Genomic DNA, 15,874 nt, shown 5'->3' on the forward strand with positions numbered 1-15,874 from the left:
ATGAGGAAAATTTCAACGAATGTAACAAAGGGAATACCTATCCTACGTTACCATTAGGCAAAAGTAAAGTAAAAGGAGCAGTATCTGGTAAAGGAGTAGATGTAAAATTACAGACACATTTATCATTTTGTATTGCAGGTCATACATTTCACTCATATTTTTGGATTGTTCCCTTATTGACAACAGACGTTATTTTAGGTACGAATTTTCTGGTACAACACGACGCAATTATTGACTTTCAAAATTCCTATTTAATGTTAAAAGATGAAAATGTACAATTGGCATTAGAATTTCAGCACTCTTTATCTGCAGAAGAACAAACAATTAATCGTACAGAGGTCATTTCCGCATCACGTAACATAGACTGTCATTCCACATTGTTCGCAGATACGTACGTACACAACTATAATACTCCAGACGAAGCCGACTATGACGTTATGCAGATGATTTCCGATAAAGTTAAACAGAGCAGTGAAAATACAGACGACGAACGCACGCAACTACGCAAAATTCTTTTACAGCAAGCTCCAGTTTTTGACAACGTCACTGGTACTATGTCCGGTTTTATGTATGAATTTCAAGTTAAACAGCACGACACATTTAAAGCCAAACATTATCCCATTCCATCGTACAGAGGTCATTTCCGCATCACGTAACATAGACTGTCATTCCACATTGTTCGCAGATACGTACGTACACAACTATAATACTTCAGACGAAGCCGAAGGAATTGCAAGCTATGCTTGACCAAGGAATTATTGAACAGGCAGTTAGTCCGTACATTAACCCACTCCATATTGTTAAGAAAAAGAATGGTTCACTTCGCCTCGTACTTGATTCGCGTCACATTAATGACATTATTATTAATGAAACAGATCGCCCACAGACACTAGAAGAACTTCTACAGAAATTTCATGGTACTGCTATTTATTCCACATTAGATTTGAAATCGGGATTTTGGCAAATTCAGCTCCATCCGAACTGTAGAAAGTACACAGCTTTTCTCTGTTTTGGTGACTGGTACCAGTTTTGCAAATTACCGTTCGGTTTAACAATTTCTTCAGCAGCATTTATTCGCGGTTTGAATACTATACTTCCGACAGAACTTAAGACAGAATCACAACGTATGTAGACGACATTCTTATTGCAGAAGCCAACTGGTCTGAACACAATCTGATTCTTGAACAACTGTTACGAACTTCTCGTGCACAAGGACTCACAGTTAATCTCAGTAAATCGCACTTTGGGAAAACTTCTATAAAATTTCTTGGACATGTAATTTCAGCAGAAGGCATTGCGCCTGACCCGGAAAAACTTCAAGCTTTACGTGACATTACTGTTCCTACGACGAAGAAACAATTACGCAGCTTTCTGGGTTTAATTAACTTTTTTCGTAAATTTATTCATTACTCTGCTGTAGGCACCCCTAGATTATGTCAGTTGACGGGTAAAAACACTATTTGGTCCTGGGATAGCCAAGCACATTCTGAATTTGTGAATGTGAAGGAAGCTTTGTTGAATGCACCACTTTTATCACATCCAGATCTTACTAGAAATTTTTCCATTGCCACCGACAGTTCTAACACCGCTTTAGGCGTACACATTTTTCAGGAAATTGAAGAAGATGATTCTACAGTAATTAAAAACATCGCCTTTGCGAGTCGCATTCTGTCACCTGCTGAACGCAATTATTCTGTTACAGAACTTGAAACATAATGTGTTGTATGGGCATTTACGAGATTTCGGCATTTTCTTTGCGGAAGGCATACGACCGTTTACACAGATCATAGAGCCATTCAGTTTTTACTTTCCGCAAAATTTACACACGACAGGTTAAGCAGATGGAAACTTTATTTACAGGAATTTAATTTTACAATTGTTTACATTCCCGGTACACAAAATATTGTAGCAGACGCACTATCCCGTTCTCTCAGCAACAGTCAGCAAGACATCGCAACCAACTTCTGCAAAGCAAATTTCAGCGTCATGTATATTCAACAAGTTGCATTTGAAAATTTCATTTCGTCGTCATTACGAGACATAGCACAAGAGCAGAGTAAAGACAACGTATGGCAAGATAGGAATAATATTACCATTAGAAACCATTACATTGTACGCAATAATATTCTGTTTCGCCGCTCTCACCCTGATAGCAACAACTGGTTACTATGCATTCCCGACGAACTTGTTAACAAATTTATTTGGTATACTCATTTGAGTTACGCACATTACGGAGCCAGAAAATGTTTTGTAAAACATTTTCTATCCCATGTATGACATGTATTGAAAGTAATTTCCGACAATGGACCACAATTTCGATCTGCTATATGGACATGTATGTTATGAGCTAGAAACATTTCTCCGATCTATGTATCCAGGTGCCATGCTTCTTCGAACCCTTGTGAACGACTAATGAAAGAAATTAGTAAACTGTGTAGAATATACTGCCATAAAAAACATATTGATTGGGATACACACATACTGTCATTCCAGGATGTAATTAACTCCATACCAAATGAATCTACTATACTACTCCGACTGTTATAATGAAAAATGTTGAACCACCTAACAAAATTAAAGAATTAGTATCCTTTCCTACATCTCGTCGACTACGACACCATGAAATAATTGACATTGCGCAGAACAACATCAAACGTGCCGCAGAGCGCCGGAGAAGACAGCAAAAACAGGTTTGTACACGCCGTGACTTTCACATTGGACAGAAGATATTAGTATGTACACACTATCTATCCAACAGAGGAAAGAATAGATGTAATAAATTTGAGCTTCTATATGCAGGTCCATATCGAATTCGCAGCATTCCCCACCCCAATGTAGTACACGTCGAAACTCTGAGAACCAGAAAAAGTAAAGGCAATCACCTTGTCTCCAATATTAAACCCTTTATTGAATGAACATACTTTATGATTTATCACACTGTAATGCCATTTCCTGATTTTCATATGACATCATATCTCAACATCGTGACTATTTTACATTTTTTTGCTACTACATTATGATACTCTGTGTACATTTTTTTTTTTTGCACTTGAAAACTGTCTATGTTTTTGACATAATACGTTTTCTGCCATGCTATGCTGTATGCTTAATTATATCACTAGAAACCAGTTTTTATTTAATGGGTATATGATTTAAGTGCAAGACATTAATCATTGTTCATCATTTTCAGAAAGTAATAACGTGTAAAAGAAATAAATTAAACAAACCACAGTGGATTACTATGAAATGGGAATTTCACCTTCGGAATGAACGAAAGAAGATGCAATACCTCGTCATGAAGAGTAAATGGATCAGAATTAACAAGCATTAACAAGAATATACTATACACATCGTATGATAGCAGTCTTAACTAATTTTTTCTTTCAGAATACGAGGCGATTGATGCAGGCTGCCAGACAGAACTACACATCTTAGTTTTAGTGATGAAATATGCTAGAAATAAGAAACTCTATACTATGAATAGTTATATGAAGTAAATGGTAATATGAATAATGGATAATGAAGTGTCTTTTTGCAGATGATAATGAATGGTGATGAATAGTTACATGAAGAATCTGCTAATATGAATAATGAAATTTTTCTTCGCAGGTGATGATAGTAATGAAGTTATGGTAATATGAATAATGATGTGTTCTTTGCAGATGAGAATAATGATGAAGTTTATATATTTACTGTTAGTTAAGAGATGCTATGTAGTTATTTAAGTATTTGTTGCAGTTCGTTTTGACAGTATGTCTTATATCGCATGGTATAATGACTGAATGTTTTGGAAAGGACTGCTAGAGTACATACATATTGAGTACACATTTCATTACCTGTTAATTCGAAGTTCACTACTTTTCAGCATAATATACGTTTCTTCTTTCAGCTTAATAATCCATTTTGTATTTTTTCTAGGAGGAGCTATTCATAAAATTAATGTGCTATAAGCAGTTAGTCATTAAACCTGTTCTAGTACATGCATTTTTTTACCCATTTGTATGTGTCATTCATGAATGTGATCACATATACTTTACTTATTTCATAACCTTGCTGCAGCTGACTCATGACGAATGACGTTACCTATCCTCATTTGTAGCAATAAGTCAAAAGCAAATATTTTCATGCCCCAGCAATCACAACGCTATGCATTGCTAGCACAAAAAAAATGTATTACCAGTCCCAAATAATGCTACCAGTTTAAGAGAGTTCTGAGTAATACTGAATAATGTTTTCTAACCACAGACCTTGAGTAATAGTTACAGTGTGTTACATTTTAAATATGTCATATGTCACTTGAATGAAAAATGTTTTGTAATATTCAATACTTGCTATACGTTTAGTAACTGGCCAATGAGTGCCAATGATTACTATAACTAGGTGAATTATGTTAATACTATGCCATTCGTTAGCTCCTGTTTTGAATGATGACTTCTGATAGTTTGTAACTGGCCAATGAGTGCTAATGTTCACTGTAATCAGGTGATTTATGAACATTATTCTGTAATACTTCATACATAGTACAGAAATGTTCAGTAACTAGACAATGAGTGCCAAACAATTAGTCAAATTGGTTGATAGGCTAGTGTAATTCTCAATGATGACTAGCATGAGACTTAATGTCCTTCACCTTCTGACCTAATTACCAGAAATTACTGCAATATACGTTTGTCCTGTGTATCCTTATGATCATGGAGCGCTATATTTGGTTTCTGCACTAATTCTACGTTGGTGAATGAGTGTGGTGTTGACACATCATGGTGTCCACCACCTTGAACAATGGAGATGTTATTATGGTTCCACTGTTTGGTGTACCTAATGTACTACCAAAATGATAACATGGAATATTAATACGACATTTCAGTGTCTTGGTTACACTGATTAATACTTCAGGGAAGAGAACTTCAGATTGTCTCACTTGGTGTTGTGCTTCTGTAGAAAGATATGGACTTTCAGTGCAGCTACGTGTAACCTAATGTGGTACAACCGTGATGCAATCCTTCTCTTTCCTATCCTAGTTCTAGTAAAATGTTAAAAAAAATACTACAGTGCGTATGCACTTTATGTCATTTGTTAATATGTTTTGTACTCATTGCGTATACATTTTGTCATTGCTTGATATGTTCTGTACTCAGTGCATTTGCACTATATTTCATTTCAAGTTATGCACTTATATATATGTATATACTCTGTGACTGTAAACTTAGTTAATTAAGAAAAATTGCGTATATACTTTGTGATTTCTTGATATGTTCTGTACTCAGTGCATGTGAACTCTAATTCATTTTATGTTCTGTACTTATATATATAAATATACTCTGTGACTGTCAACTTAGTTAATTAAGTAGATTTTAGAAAAATTTGTTGCTCATGGCAAGTCCAATTGACTCACCATCGCTGCCAAATTTTTGCCCCTCCAGTGGAGGGTTATGTAAGAGGTATGTGCTGCCTGCGATATGTAAGCTATAAGAGAATCTGAGACCAAAGAGCAGTGTTGACTGCAGTACGAACTGTGTAGCAGTAGCAGTAAGTTTTTGCTAGCGAGCAGTCGCCTGTTTGCGCTTGTCAGTCCTGTCTGGTGTATCATGTTGGCAGGGCCGGTCGCAGTGCAGCGATGCCGGAGTATTATTGTATAAGGTAAAAAGCAGCCTCGCGCATATCTAGTAATGTTATGTAAAGTCCCATGTAAATCTTTTAAAAATGTCCTAATAATAATCTTCATAACATAAAGTAATTTCTAAAAAAATTCATTTCAATTTAAAGAATTTACTAATTTCTTCAATCCATGATCATTCGTATTGTTAGAAAAGAATAATCAGTTGCTTCCTCTCATAAATGACAAATCTATCAGCCAGCATTGCATAGAGCTGTGCTGGGAAAATTTTAGGTAAGAGCAGATATATTCGCCGTTTTTATTGAGGTAAGAATTTTTCCTTTTTTTAGGAATTTTTCTGTTTCGAGCTTACATTAAATGAGAAAAGAATTTTGTGGGTACATTAAATGTGAATGCATTTCTGTTCGGAGATTATAAATGGGAACCAGTTTTGTTCTGAGGTTACACAAAAATTAGAATCACTATCCATAATATTTATTTTATTATATTTTGTGGGGAGCTTACACTTAAATTAGAATCATTAACCCAATAATATTCATTTTATTATTTTTTGTGGGGAGGTTACAAAGTCTACATAAAACAGCATTTTAATACAATTACCCCCCTACCCCCCCACACACACACACAAACTCTGTGAAACATATGTACTCACTCTTCATTCATTCATATCAAATTGCGAACTTATTCTGCACAAAAACATCTAGATTAGTTTCACAGAAAATAAGAAAATGGCAGAAAAGTCTAGGTCATAGCAGTATGTAACTTGAAATTAGATAAATAAACTGACGGAAAAAAGTCACACTACCAAGAAGGAGTTGTGCGACGTAAACGGAAGTGGTAAAGCGCGTTTCTACATCTTAAAGACGATGTCTCTTCACATTTCGTGCTAGTCGCATAAGAGTAGTGTCAGTAGCGCCGCTGTGAGGATGCAAATCAGGTTTGCTTTAAATACGCGCTGTAATGGTAGTGAGCGTTAGATACCTTTGCAATTGGACGTAGAGAGTTGATATTAGTCAAGAACGCTTTTAAGGCGGCATAGACGTCATTATCAGTACCTCTCTGAGTTTGAACGAGGTCGTGTAATAGGGCTATGAGAAGCCTGATGTTCCTTCCGTGATGCTGCAGAAAGATTGCCGGCAGTGGTGGTCAGGGGAATGTACAGTCGCAAGAAGACAGGGCTCAAGACGGCCACGTGGCACTACCGAGAGGGACGACCATCTTATTCGTCCTATGGCTCTGGACACTATTCTGCATCTGCAGCAGCAATCTGAGCAGCAGCTGGCATCACAGTGACAAAAAAAATTACAAATCGGTTACTTCAACGACAGCTCGGAGCCAGACGTCCTGTAGCGTGCATTCTACTGAAACCAGACCACCGCCATCTGTGACTTCAGTGGTGCCAAGGGAAAACTCATTGGAGGGCTCGGTGGAGATCTGTTTTTTCTTCTGGTGAAAGTTGTTTCCGCCTCGGTACCAATGATTCCTGTGTGTTGGTCAGAAGGATGCTAGTTGAGCCTGCAACCAGCATGTCTGCGTGCTAGATACAGTGGTCCTACACCTGAAACTATGGTCCGGAGTGTGATTTCGTATGGCAGCAGGAGCACTCTCGTGGTTACATCAAGCACCCTGTCTGCAAATCTGGGCGTCAGCCTGGTGACTCGAACTGTTGTGCTGCCATTATGAACAGCGTTCCAGGGGTGTTTTATAACTGGATAACACTCGCCCATATACTTCAGTTGTAACCCAATATGCTCTACAGAGTGTTGAGAGGTTGCCTTTGACTGGTCGATCACCAGAACCATCTCCAATCGAGAACATATGAGAAATCATCGGATGAAAACTTCAGCGTTATTCACAAACAGTATTAACCGTCTTTGTATTGAGCAACGACCTGCAACACGCAAGGGCCTCCAACCCACAAACTGACATCACGCACCTGTACAAGAGAATGAATGCACCTTTGCATACTTGCAATTAACATTCTGGCGCTTACACCGGTTATTAATGTACCAGCATTTCACATTTGCGATGGCTTATCTCGTGCTTCCACTAACCTACGATCTTGCAATGTTGATCATTTAAATATATAACCTAGACAAACGTATTCCCAAAATTTCATTACTCTACATTAATTATTTTTTGCTGTTGTGATTTTTTTCCGTCAGTGTAGTATGGCTCTTCACACAAATCCCTCAGTTCAATCATCGAGCATACGTACTGTAAACGTAAGATTCGATCTTGTCACCTTAATGTGTTGGTATATTCTCATATGAGAAAGAACTTCAATGAAGTGCTGGCTACACCAGAGAGATAAAAATGTGGTTCTAATCTGCACTTAAGTATAAAATTTTTAGTCATCTTCGTTAAAAATCGTAACTTGTCAAAACCATGAAGATAAAATATACAAGTATGCAAATGAGATCAAAAGTGTTGCATGCTTGCGTAATTTATCTTCCTAGTTTTTAAAAGTTACGATTTATAACGTTGTTGTTGTTGTCTTCAGTCCGAGGACTGGTTTGATGCAGCTCTCGGTGCTACTCTATGCAAGCCTCTTCATCTGCGAGTAACTACTGCAACCTACATCCTCTTGAATCTACTTACTGAACTCGTCTCTTGGTCTCCCCCTACGATTTTTATCCACGAATCTTCCCTCCAGTACTAAATTGGTGATTCCTTGATGTCTCAGAATGTGTCCTACCAAACGATCCTTTCTTCTAGTCGGGTTGTGCCACGAATTCCTTTTCTTCCCAATACCATTCAGTACCTCCTCATTAGTTACGTGATCTATCCATTTAATCTTCAGCATTCTTCTGTAGCACCACATTTCAGAAGCTTCTATTCTCTTCTTGTCTAAACTGTTTATCGTCCGTTTCTCAATTCTGTACACGGACATACTCCATACAAATACTTTCAGAAAAGAGTTCTTAACACTTCAGTCTATATTCGATGTTAGCCCTCAATGTTTTTATTTCTTCTTCCTGGACTTTAATTCCTAATCCAAATTTTCCTTTCTTTCCCTTATTGCTAGCTCAATGTACAGACTAAAGAACATTGGGAAGAGGCCACGACCCTGTCTCACTCCCTTCTCGACGACTGCTTCTTTTCAATGGCCGTCGACTCTTATAACAGCCATCTGGTTTCTGTACAAACTGTAAGTAGCCTTTCGCTACCTGCATTTTATCCATGCCACCTTCAGAATTTGAAATAGAATATTCCAGTTAGCATTGTCAAAACCTTTTTCTAAATTACAAGTGCTATAAATGTAGATTTTCCTTTCCATAACCTATTTTCTACGATGAGTCAGAGGGTCAGTATTTCCTCGCGTGTTCCTACATTTCTTCGGAACCCAAACTGATCTTCCTCGAGATCAACATCTATCAGTTTTTTCATTCTTTTGTAAGGAATTCGAGTTAGTATTTTGCAACCGTCACTTATTAAACCGTTAGTTCAGTAATTTTCACAATGTCAGCATCTGCTTTCTTTGGAATTGAAATTATTAAATTTTTCTTGAAGTCTGAGGGTATTTCGCCTGTTTTATAGATCTTGCATACTGGATGGAAGAGTTTTGTCATGGCTGGCTTTCCCAAGGCTATCAGTAGTTTTAACGGAATGTTGTCTACTCCCGGGGCCTTCTTTCGATTAAGGCCTTTCACTATTCTGTCAAATTCTTTAAGCACAGTATCTACTATCTCATTTTCGTCTACTCTGTCAAATTCTTCAATGTATCGTATTCCTGTCTCATCTTCATCTAGGTCCTAGTCCACTTCCATAATATTGCCCTCAAGCACGTCTTCCTCTTACACACACCCCCTTTTGTACACTCCTTCCACCTTTCTGCTTTTCCTTCGTTTCTTAGGACTGGCTTTCCGTCAGAGCTCTTGATATTCATACAGGTGGTTCTGTTTTTCCCAAAGGTCTCTTTAATTTTCCTGTAGGCAGCGTCTATCTTTCTCCTAGTGATGTATGCTACTAAATCCGTACGTTTGTCCTCTAACCATTGCTGCTTAGCCATTTTGCACTTCCTGTCGATCTCATTTTTTTGACGTTTGTATTCCATTTGCCTGCTTCATTTACTGCATTTTTATATTTTCTTCTTTCATCAATTAAAGTCAATATCTCTTGTGTTACCCAGGAATTTCTACTAGCCCCAGTCTTTTCACCTACTTGATCCTCTGTTGCCATCAGTGTTTCATCAAAGCCAACCATTCTTCGTCTACTGCATTCTTTTCCCTTGTTCTTGTCAATCGTTCCCTAATGCTCTCTATCAAACTCTCGACAACTCTCAAACTCTGGTTCTTTCAGTTTATCCATGTCCCATCTTCCTAAATTCCCTCCTTTTCGCAGTTTCTTCAGTTTTAATCTACAGTTCATAACCAATAGATTGTGGACAGAGTCCACATCAGGTCCTGGCAATGTCTTACAATTTAAAATCTGGGTCCTAAATCTCTGTCTTACCATTATACAATCAATCTGAAACCTTCCTGTGTCTCCAGGTCTCTTCCACCTATCAACCTTCATTCATAATTCTTAAACCAAGTGTTAGGTATGATTAAATTACGTTCTGTGCAAAATTCTACCAGGTAGCTTTTTCTTTCATTCCTTTCCCCCAGTACTATTTTTCCTTCTCTTCCTTTTCCTGCTATTGAATTCCAGTCCTCCATGACTATTAGATTTACGTCTCCCTTAACTATCTGAATAATTTCTTTTATCTCATCACACATTTCTTTAATCTCTTCATCTTCTACGGAGCTAGTTGGCATATAAACTTGTACTACTGTGTTGGTCGCGGAATTCGTGTCAAATCTTGGCTGTGATAATGCGTTCACTATGCTGCTCACATGGTCCAGTACGGCGATAGTGGGGATAGCGTATAAGAAAACTTAGAAATACTGCACCTTGTTGAAAAAGGAGTACAGTTAAATTTGTCGGAATAGAGACATACAGCTGCCTTCACAACAAACTGAAAATAAACTTCATATAAAAAGCTTTCAGTTTAAATTGCCACTATTTTTAAAAGCTAAGTTATAGAGTCCATAATGATGTAGGCTAGTCGAGTATTTTTGCAATAAAGTAAGCCGTAATTGTAAAATTATACTATCTTGTTCTCCAACTGTGTTACGACTTATCTAAATTGAAACTACCTTAAAATAATTTTAATAGAATAATCAATAATGAGAGCGACGGGCGATGTGTACACACCTCAGAGGCAATATCGGTTAACTTAAATAAATCAAGTTGTGAGAGTACAGCTGAGCCTTCGAAATACCACTGTGGATGTCTGAATGATCCTCACTGATTGAACTGGCTGATAGTCAGACGGCTCCCCATGGACTCGTATGCATTTGGGAAGAAACACTTCACATACAGGTAACTAAAAGGTCATAAGTGACACCACGTGACATTACACATGAGTGTTGCACCCCAAAAAGATAAGAAACAGGATGTAAAACCAACTATGAAATGGAACTGTGGTCCACATTAATCCCTCTTTACTTTAAATTTCCCTGCGACATACCTGGATAACAAATTGTTACAGGTTCTATTCGATCACAAATAATGCAGAGAATAATAAAGTTAACAACTACTGTCATGGGTCCGTAATAATCTAACACCTGGATAGCCGATAAAGATTGGATGGGTTAGGCGAATGAGACAAGACCTTAGTATACACGTGAATCAAGGGAAGAGGGATCCCCAGTCGTCGCCCAGTGATTTCCCGAATTTGCCAGAAGAATGAGCAACTACACATGGAATTAACATTGTTGGAAAGTCATGTATGAAAGTACAATCACCCAAAAAAAATTGGAGTCGAGAAACGTGGGTAACCCTAACGATTTGTGCAAAAAAACACACGGTAGTTCAGGTACGCTGATCGCCCAAGTTGAAATCTCTCATCACAATCAGCACTCAGATGCATGGAATGTAGCACTGAGACCTGCCACATTTTGCGACACATCAGGCCTCTGGAGCACTCCCAGACAAAGTCTCAAGACCAGTTGTACGCAAATGCCATCACTGGCTATGGCCGGGTCGCTGGCTGGCACCAGGCCTGTTCGATGGCCTCACCTTAGAGGAGCCACTGTCCACCAGGGGGTTGGTTCAAACATCTAGTCATCAGCCCGGCCCACTACCCACTGCGCTCAGTCTGGATCATCACAATCCCAACAGAACTACAGAGAAAATTAGATACAAAACAGTCTCCAGAGAAGAGGAGGAATTAATTAGAACTAGCTGGCTTACTCGTGGCAGCCACTGGCATTGTTAATTAAAAGTGCTCACCATTTTATTAACTGGTGAGAATGAAATTGAGACAGAAATTATTGTAAATCAATTATGAATAGCACATGACATATGCCAACCTGGCAACAACCTGGCGTGTACCGTCATTCCTACCTTTTGGGAAAAAAATTGCACAGATGTAGTTGCACTCAGACTCGTCATTGTGTGACTACATCAAGAAAATTTTTGTCATTTGTATCTCCTACTTTCAATGGAAATGGTTATTTGGCAAGAGCACAAAAGGTTTTTTTCCAAGAGAACACCTTAATTCTCAAACCTCACTTACTCCTAAAGCCATTACATCACAAACGATCGAAAAATTTATTTCGGGGAACACAGCATAACATGGTGAACACCAAATTACATATTTCATTTAACCTCTTTTTGAAACTTTCGAATGGTTATTTTTTACGCATTTTCCATGTTGTTGTTGTTGTGGTCTTCAGTCCTGAGACTGGTTTGATGCAGCTCTCCTTCCTACTCTATCCTGTGCAAGCTTCTTCATCTCCCAATACCTACTGCAACCTACATCCTTCTGAATCTGCTTAGTGTATTCATCTCTTGGTCTCCCCCTACGATTTTTACCCTCCACGCTGCCCTCCAATACTAAATTGGTGATCCCTTGATGCCTCAGAACATGTCCTACCAACCGATCCCTTCTTCTGGTCAAGTTGTGCCACAAACTTCTCTTCTCCCCAATCCTATTCAATACTTCCTCATTAGTTACGTGATCTACCCATCTAATCTTCAGCATTCTTCTGTAGCACCACATTTCGAAAGCTTCTATTCTCTTCTTGTCCAAACTATTTACCGTCCATGTTTCACTTCCATACATGGCTACACTCCATACAAATACTTTCAGAAATGACTTCCTGACACTTAAATCTATACTCGATGTTAACAAATTCCTCTTCTTCAGAAACGCTTTCCTTGCCATTGCCAGTCTACATTTTATATCCTCTCTACTTCGACCACCATCAGTTATTTTGCTCCCCAAATATCAAAACTCCTTTACTACTTTAAGTGTCTCATTTCCTAATTTAATATTCCGCAGCTCGTGGTCGTGCGGTAGCGTTCTCGCTTCCCGCGCCCGGGTTCGATTCCCGGCGTGGTCAGGGATTTTCTCTGCCTCGTGATGACTGGGTGTTGTGTGATGTCCTTAGGTTAGTTAGGTTTAAGTAGTTCTAAGTTCTAGGGGACTGATGACCATAGATATTAAGACCCATAGTGCTCAGAGCCATTTGAACCATTTTTGAGCCTAATCTAATACCCTCAACATCACCCGACTTAATTCGACTACATTACATTATCCTCGTTTTGCTTTTGTTGATGTTCATCTTATATCCTCCCTTCAAGACACCATCCATTCCGTTCAACTGCTCTTCCAAGTCCTTTGCTGTCTCTGACAGAATTACAATGTCATCGGCGAACCTCAAAGTTTTTATTTCTTCTCCATGGATTTTAATACCTACTCCGAAGTTTTCTTTTGTTTCCTTTACTGCTTGCTCAATATACAGATTGAATAACATTGGGGAGAGGCTACAACCCTGTCTTACTCCCTTCCCAACCACTGCTTCCCTTTCATGTCCCTCAACTCTTATAACTGCCATCTGGTTTCTGTACAAATTGTAAATAGCCTATCGCTCCGTGTATTTTACCCCTGCCACCTTTAGAATTTGAAAGAGAGTATTCCAGTCAACATTGTCAAAAGCTTTCCCTAAGTCTACAAATGCTAGAAACGTAGGTTTGCCTTTCCTTAATTTTTCTTCTAAGATAAGTCGTAAGGTCAGTATTGCCTCACGTGTTCCAGTATTTCTACGGAATCCAAACTGATCTTCCCCGAGGTCGGCTTCTACTAGTTTCTCCATTCGTCTGTAAAGAATTCGTGTTAGTATTTTGCAGCTGTGGCTTATTAAACTGATTGTTCGGTAATTTTCACATCTGTCAACACCTGCTTTCTTTGAGATTGGAATTGTTATATTCTTCTTGAAGTCTGAGGGTATTTCGCCTGTTTCATACATCTTGCTCACCAGATGGTAGAGTTTTGTCAGGACTGGCTCTCCCAAGGCCGTCAGTAGTTCCAATGGAATGTTGTCTACTCCGGGGCCTTGTTTCGACTCAGGTCTTTCAGTGCTCTGTCAAACTCTTCACGCAGTATCGTATCTCCCATTTCATCTTCATCTACATCCTCTTCCATTTCCGTAATATTGTCCTCAAGTACACCGCCCTTGTATAGACCCTCTATATACTCCTTCCACCTTTCTGCCTTCCCTTCTTTGCTTATAACTGCGTTTCCATCTGAGCTCTTGATGTTCATACAAGTGGTTCTCTTATCTCCAAAGGTCTCTTTAATTTTTCTGTAGGCAGTATCTATCTTACCCCTAGTGAGATAAGCCTCTACATCCTTACATTTGTCCTCTAGCTATCCCTGCTTAGCCGTTTTGCACTTCCTGTCGATCTCGTTTTTGAGACGTTTGTATTCCTTTTTGCCTGCTTCATTTACTGCATTTTTATATTTTCTCCTTTCATCAATTAAATTCAATATTTCTTCTGTTACCCAAGGATTTCTACTAGCCCTCGTCTTTTTACCTACTTGATCCTCTGCTGCCTTCACTACTTCATCCCTCAAAGCTACCCATTCTTCTTCTACTGTATTTCTTTCCCCCATTCCTGTCAATTGTTCCCTTATGCTCTTCCTGAAACTCTGTACAACCTCTGGTTCTTTCAGTTTATCCAGGTCCCATCTCCTTAAATTCCCACCTTTTTGCAGTTTCTTCAGTTTTAACCTACAGCTCATAACCAATAGATTGTGGTCAGAGTCCACATCTGCCCCTGGAAATGTCTTACAATTTAAAACCTGGTTCCTAAATCTCTGTCTTACCATTATATAATCTATCTGATACCTTTTAGTATCTCCAGGGTTTTTCCATGTATACAACCTTCTTTTATGATTCTTAAACCAAGTGTTAGCTATGATTAAGTTGTGCTCTGTGCAAAATTCTACCAGGCGGCTTCCTCTTTCATTTCTTAGCCCCAATCCATATTCACCTACTACGTTTCCTTCTCTCCCTTTTCCTACACTCGAATTCCAGTCACCCATGACTATTAAATTTTCGTCTCCCTTCACTATCTGAATAATTTCTTTTATTTCATCATACATTTCTTCAATTTCTTCGTCATCTGCAGAGCTAGTTGGCATATAAACTTGCACTACGGTAGTAGGTGTGGGCTTCGTATCTATCTTGGCCACAATAATGCGTTCACTATGCTGTTTGTAGTAGCTTACCCGCATTCCTATTTTCCTATTCATTATTAAATCTACTCCTGCATTACCCCTATTTGACTTTGTGTTTATAACCCTGTAGTCACCTGACCAGAAGTCTTGTTCCTCCTGCCACCGAACTTCACTAATTCCCACTATATCTAACTTTAACCTATCCATTTCCCTTTTTAAATTTTCTAACCTGCCTGCCTGATTAAGGGATCTGACATTCCACGCTCCGATCCATAGAACGCCAGTTTTCTTTCTCCTGATAACGACGTCCTCTTGAGTAGTCCCCGCCCGGAGATCCGAATGGGGGACTATTTTACCTCCGGAATATTTTACCCAAGAGGACGCCATCATCATTTAATCATACAGTAAAGCTGCATGCCCTCGGGAAAAATTACGGCCGTAGTTTCCCCTTGCTTTCAGCCGTTCGCAGTACCAGCACAGCAATGCCGTTTTGGTTATTGTTACAAGGCCAGATCAGTCAATCATCCAGACTGTTGCCCTTGCAACTACTGAAAAGGCTGCTGCCCCTCTTCAGGAACCACACGTTTGTCTGGCCTCCGTTGTGGTTGTACCTACGGTACGGCTATCTGTATCGCTGAGGCACGCAAGCCTCCCCACCAACGGCAAGGTCCATGGTTCATGGGGGGGGGGGGGGCATTTTCCATATCCATACTGATATATTCCTACAAATTTGCATTTCTTGCTAG

The sequence above is a fragment of the Schistocerca cancellata genome, chromosome 5, assembly GCF_023864275.1.
Source record: "Schistocerca cancellata isolate TAMUIC-IGC-003103 chromosome 5, iqSchCanc2.1, whole genome shotgun sequence".
In the NCBI taxonomy this organism is placed as follows: Eukaryota; Metazoa; Arthropoda; class Insecta; order Orthoptera; family Acrididae; genus Schistocerca; species Schistocerca cancellata.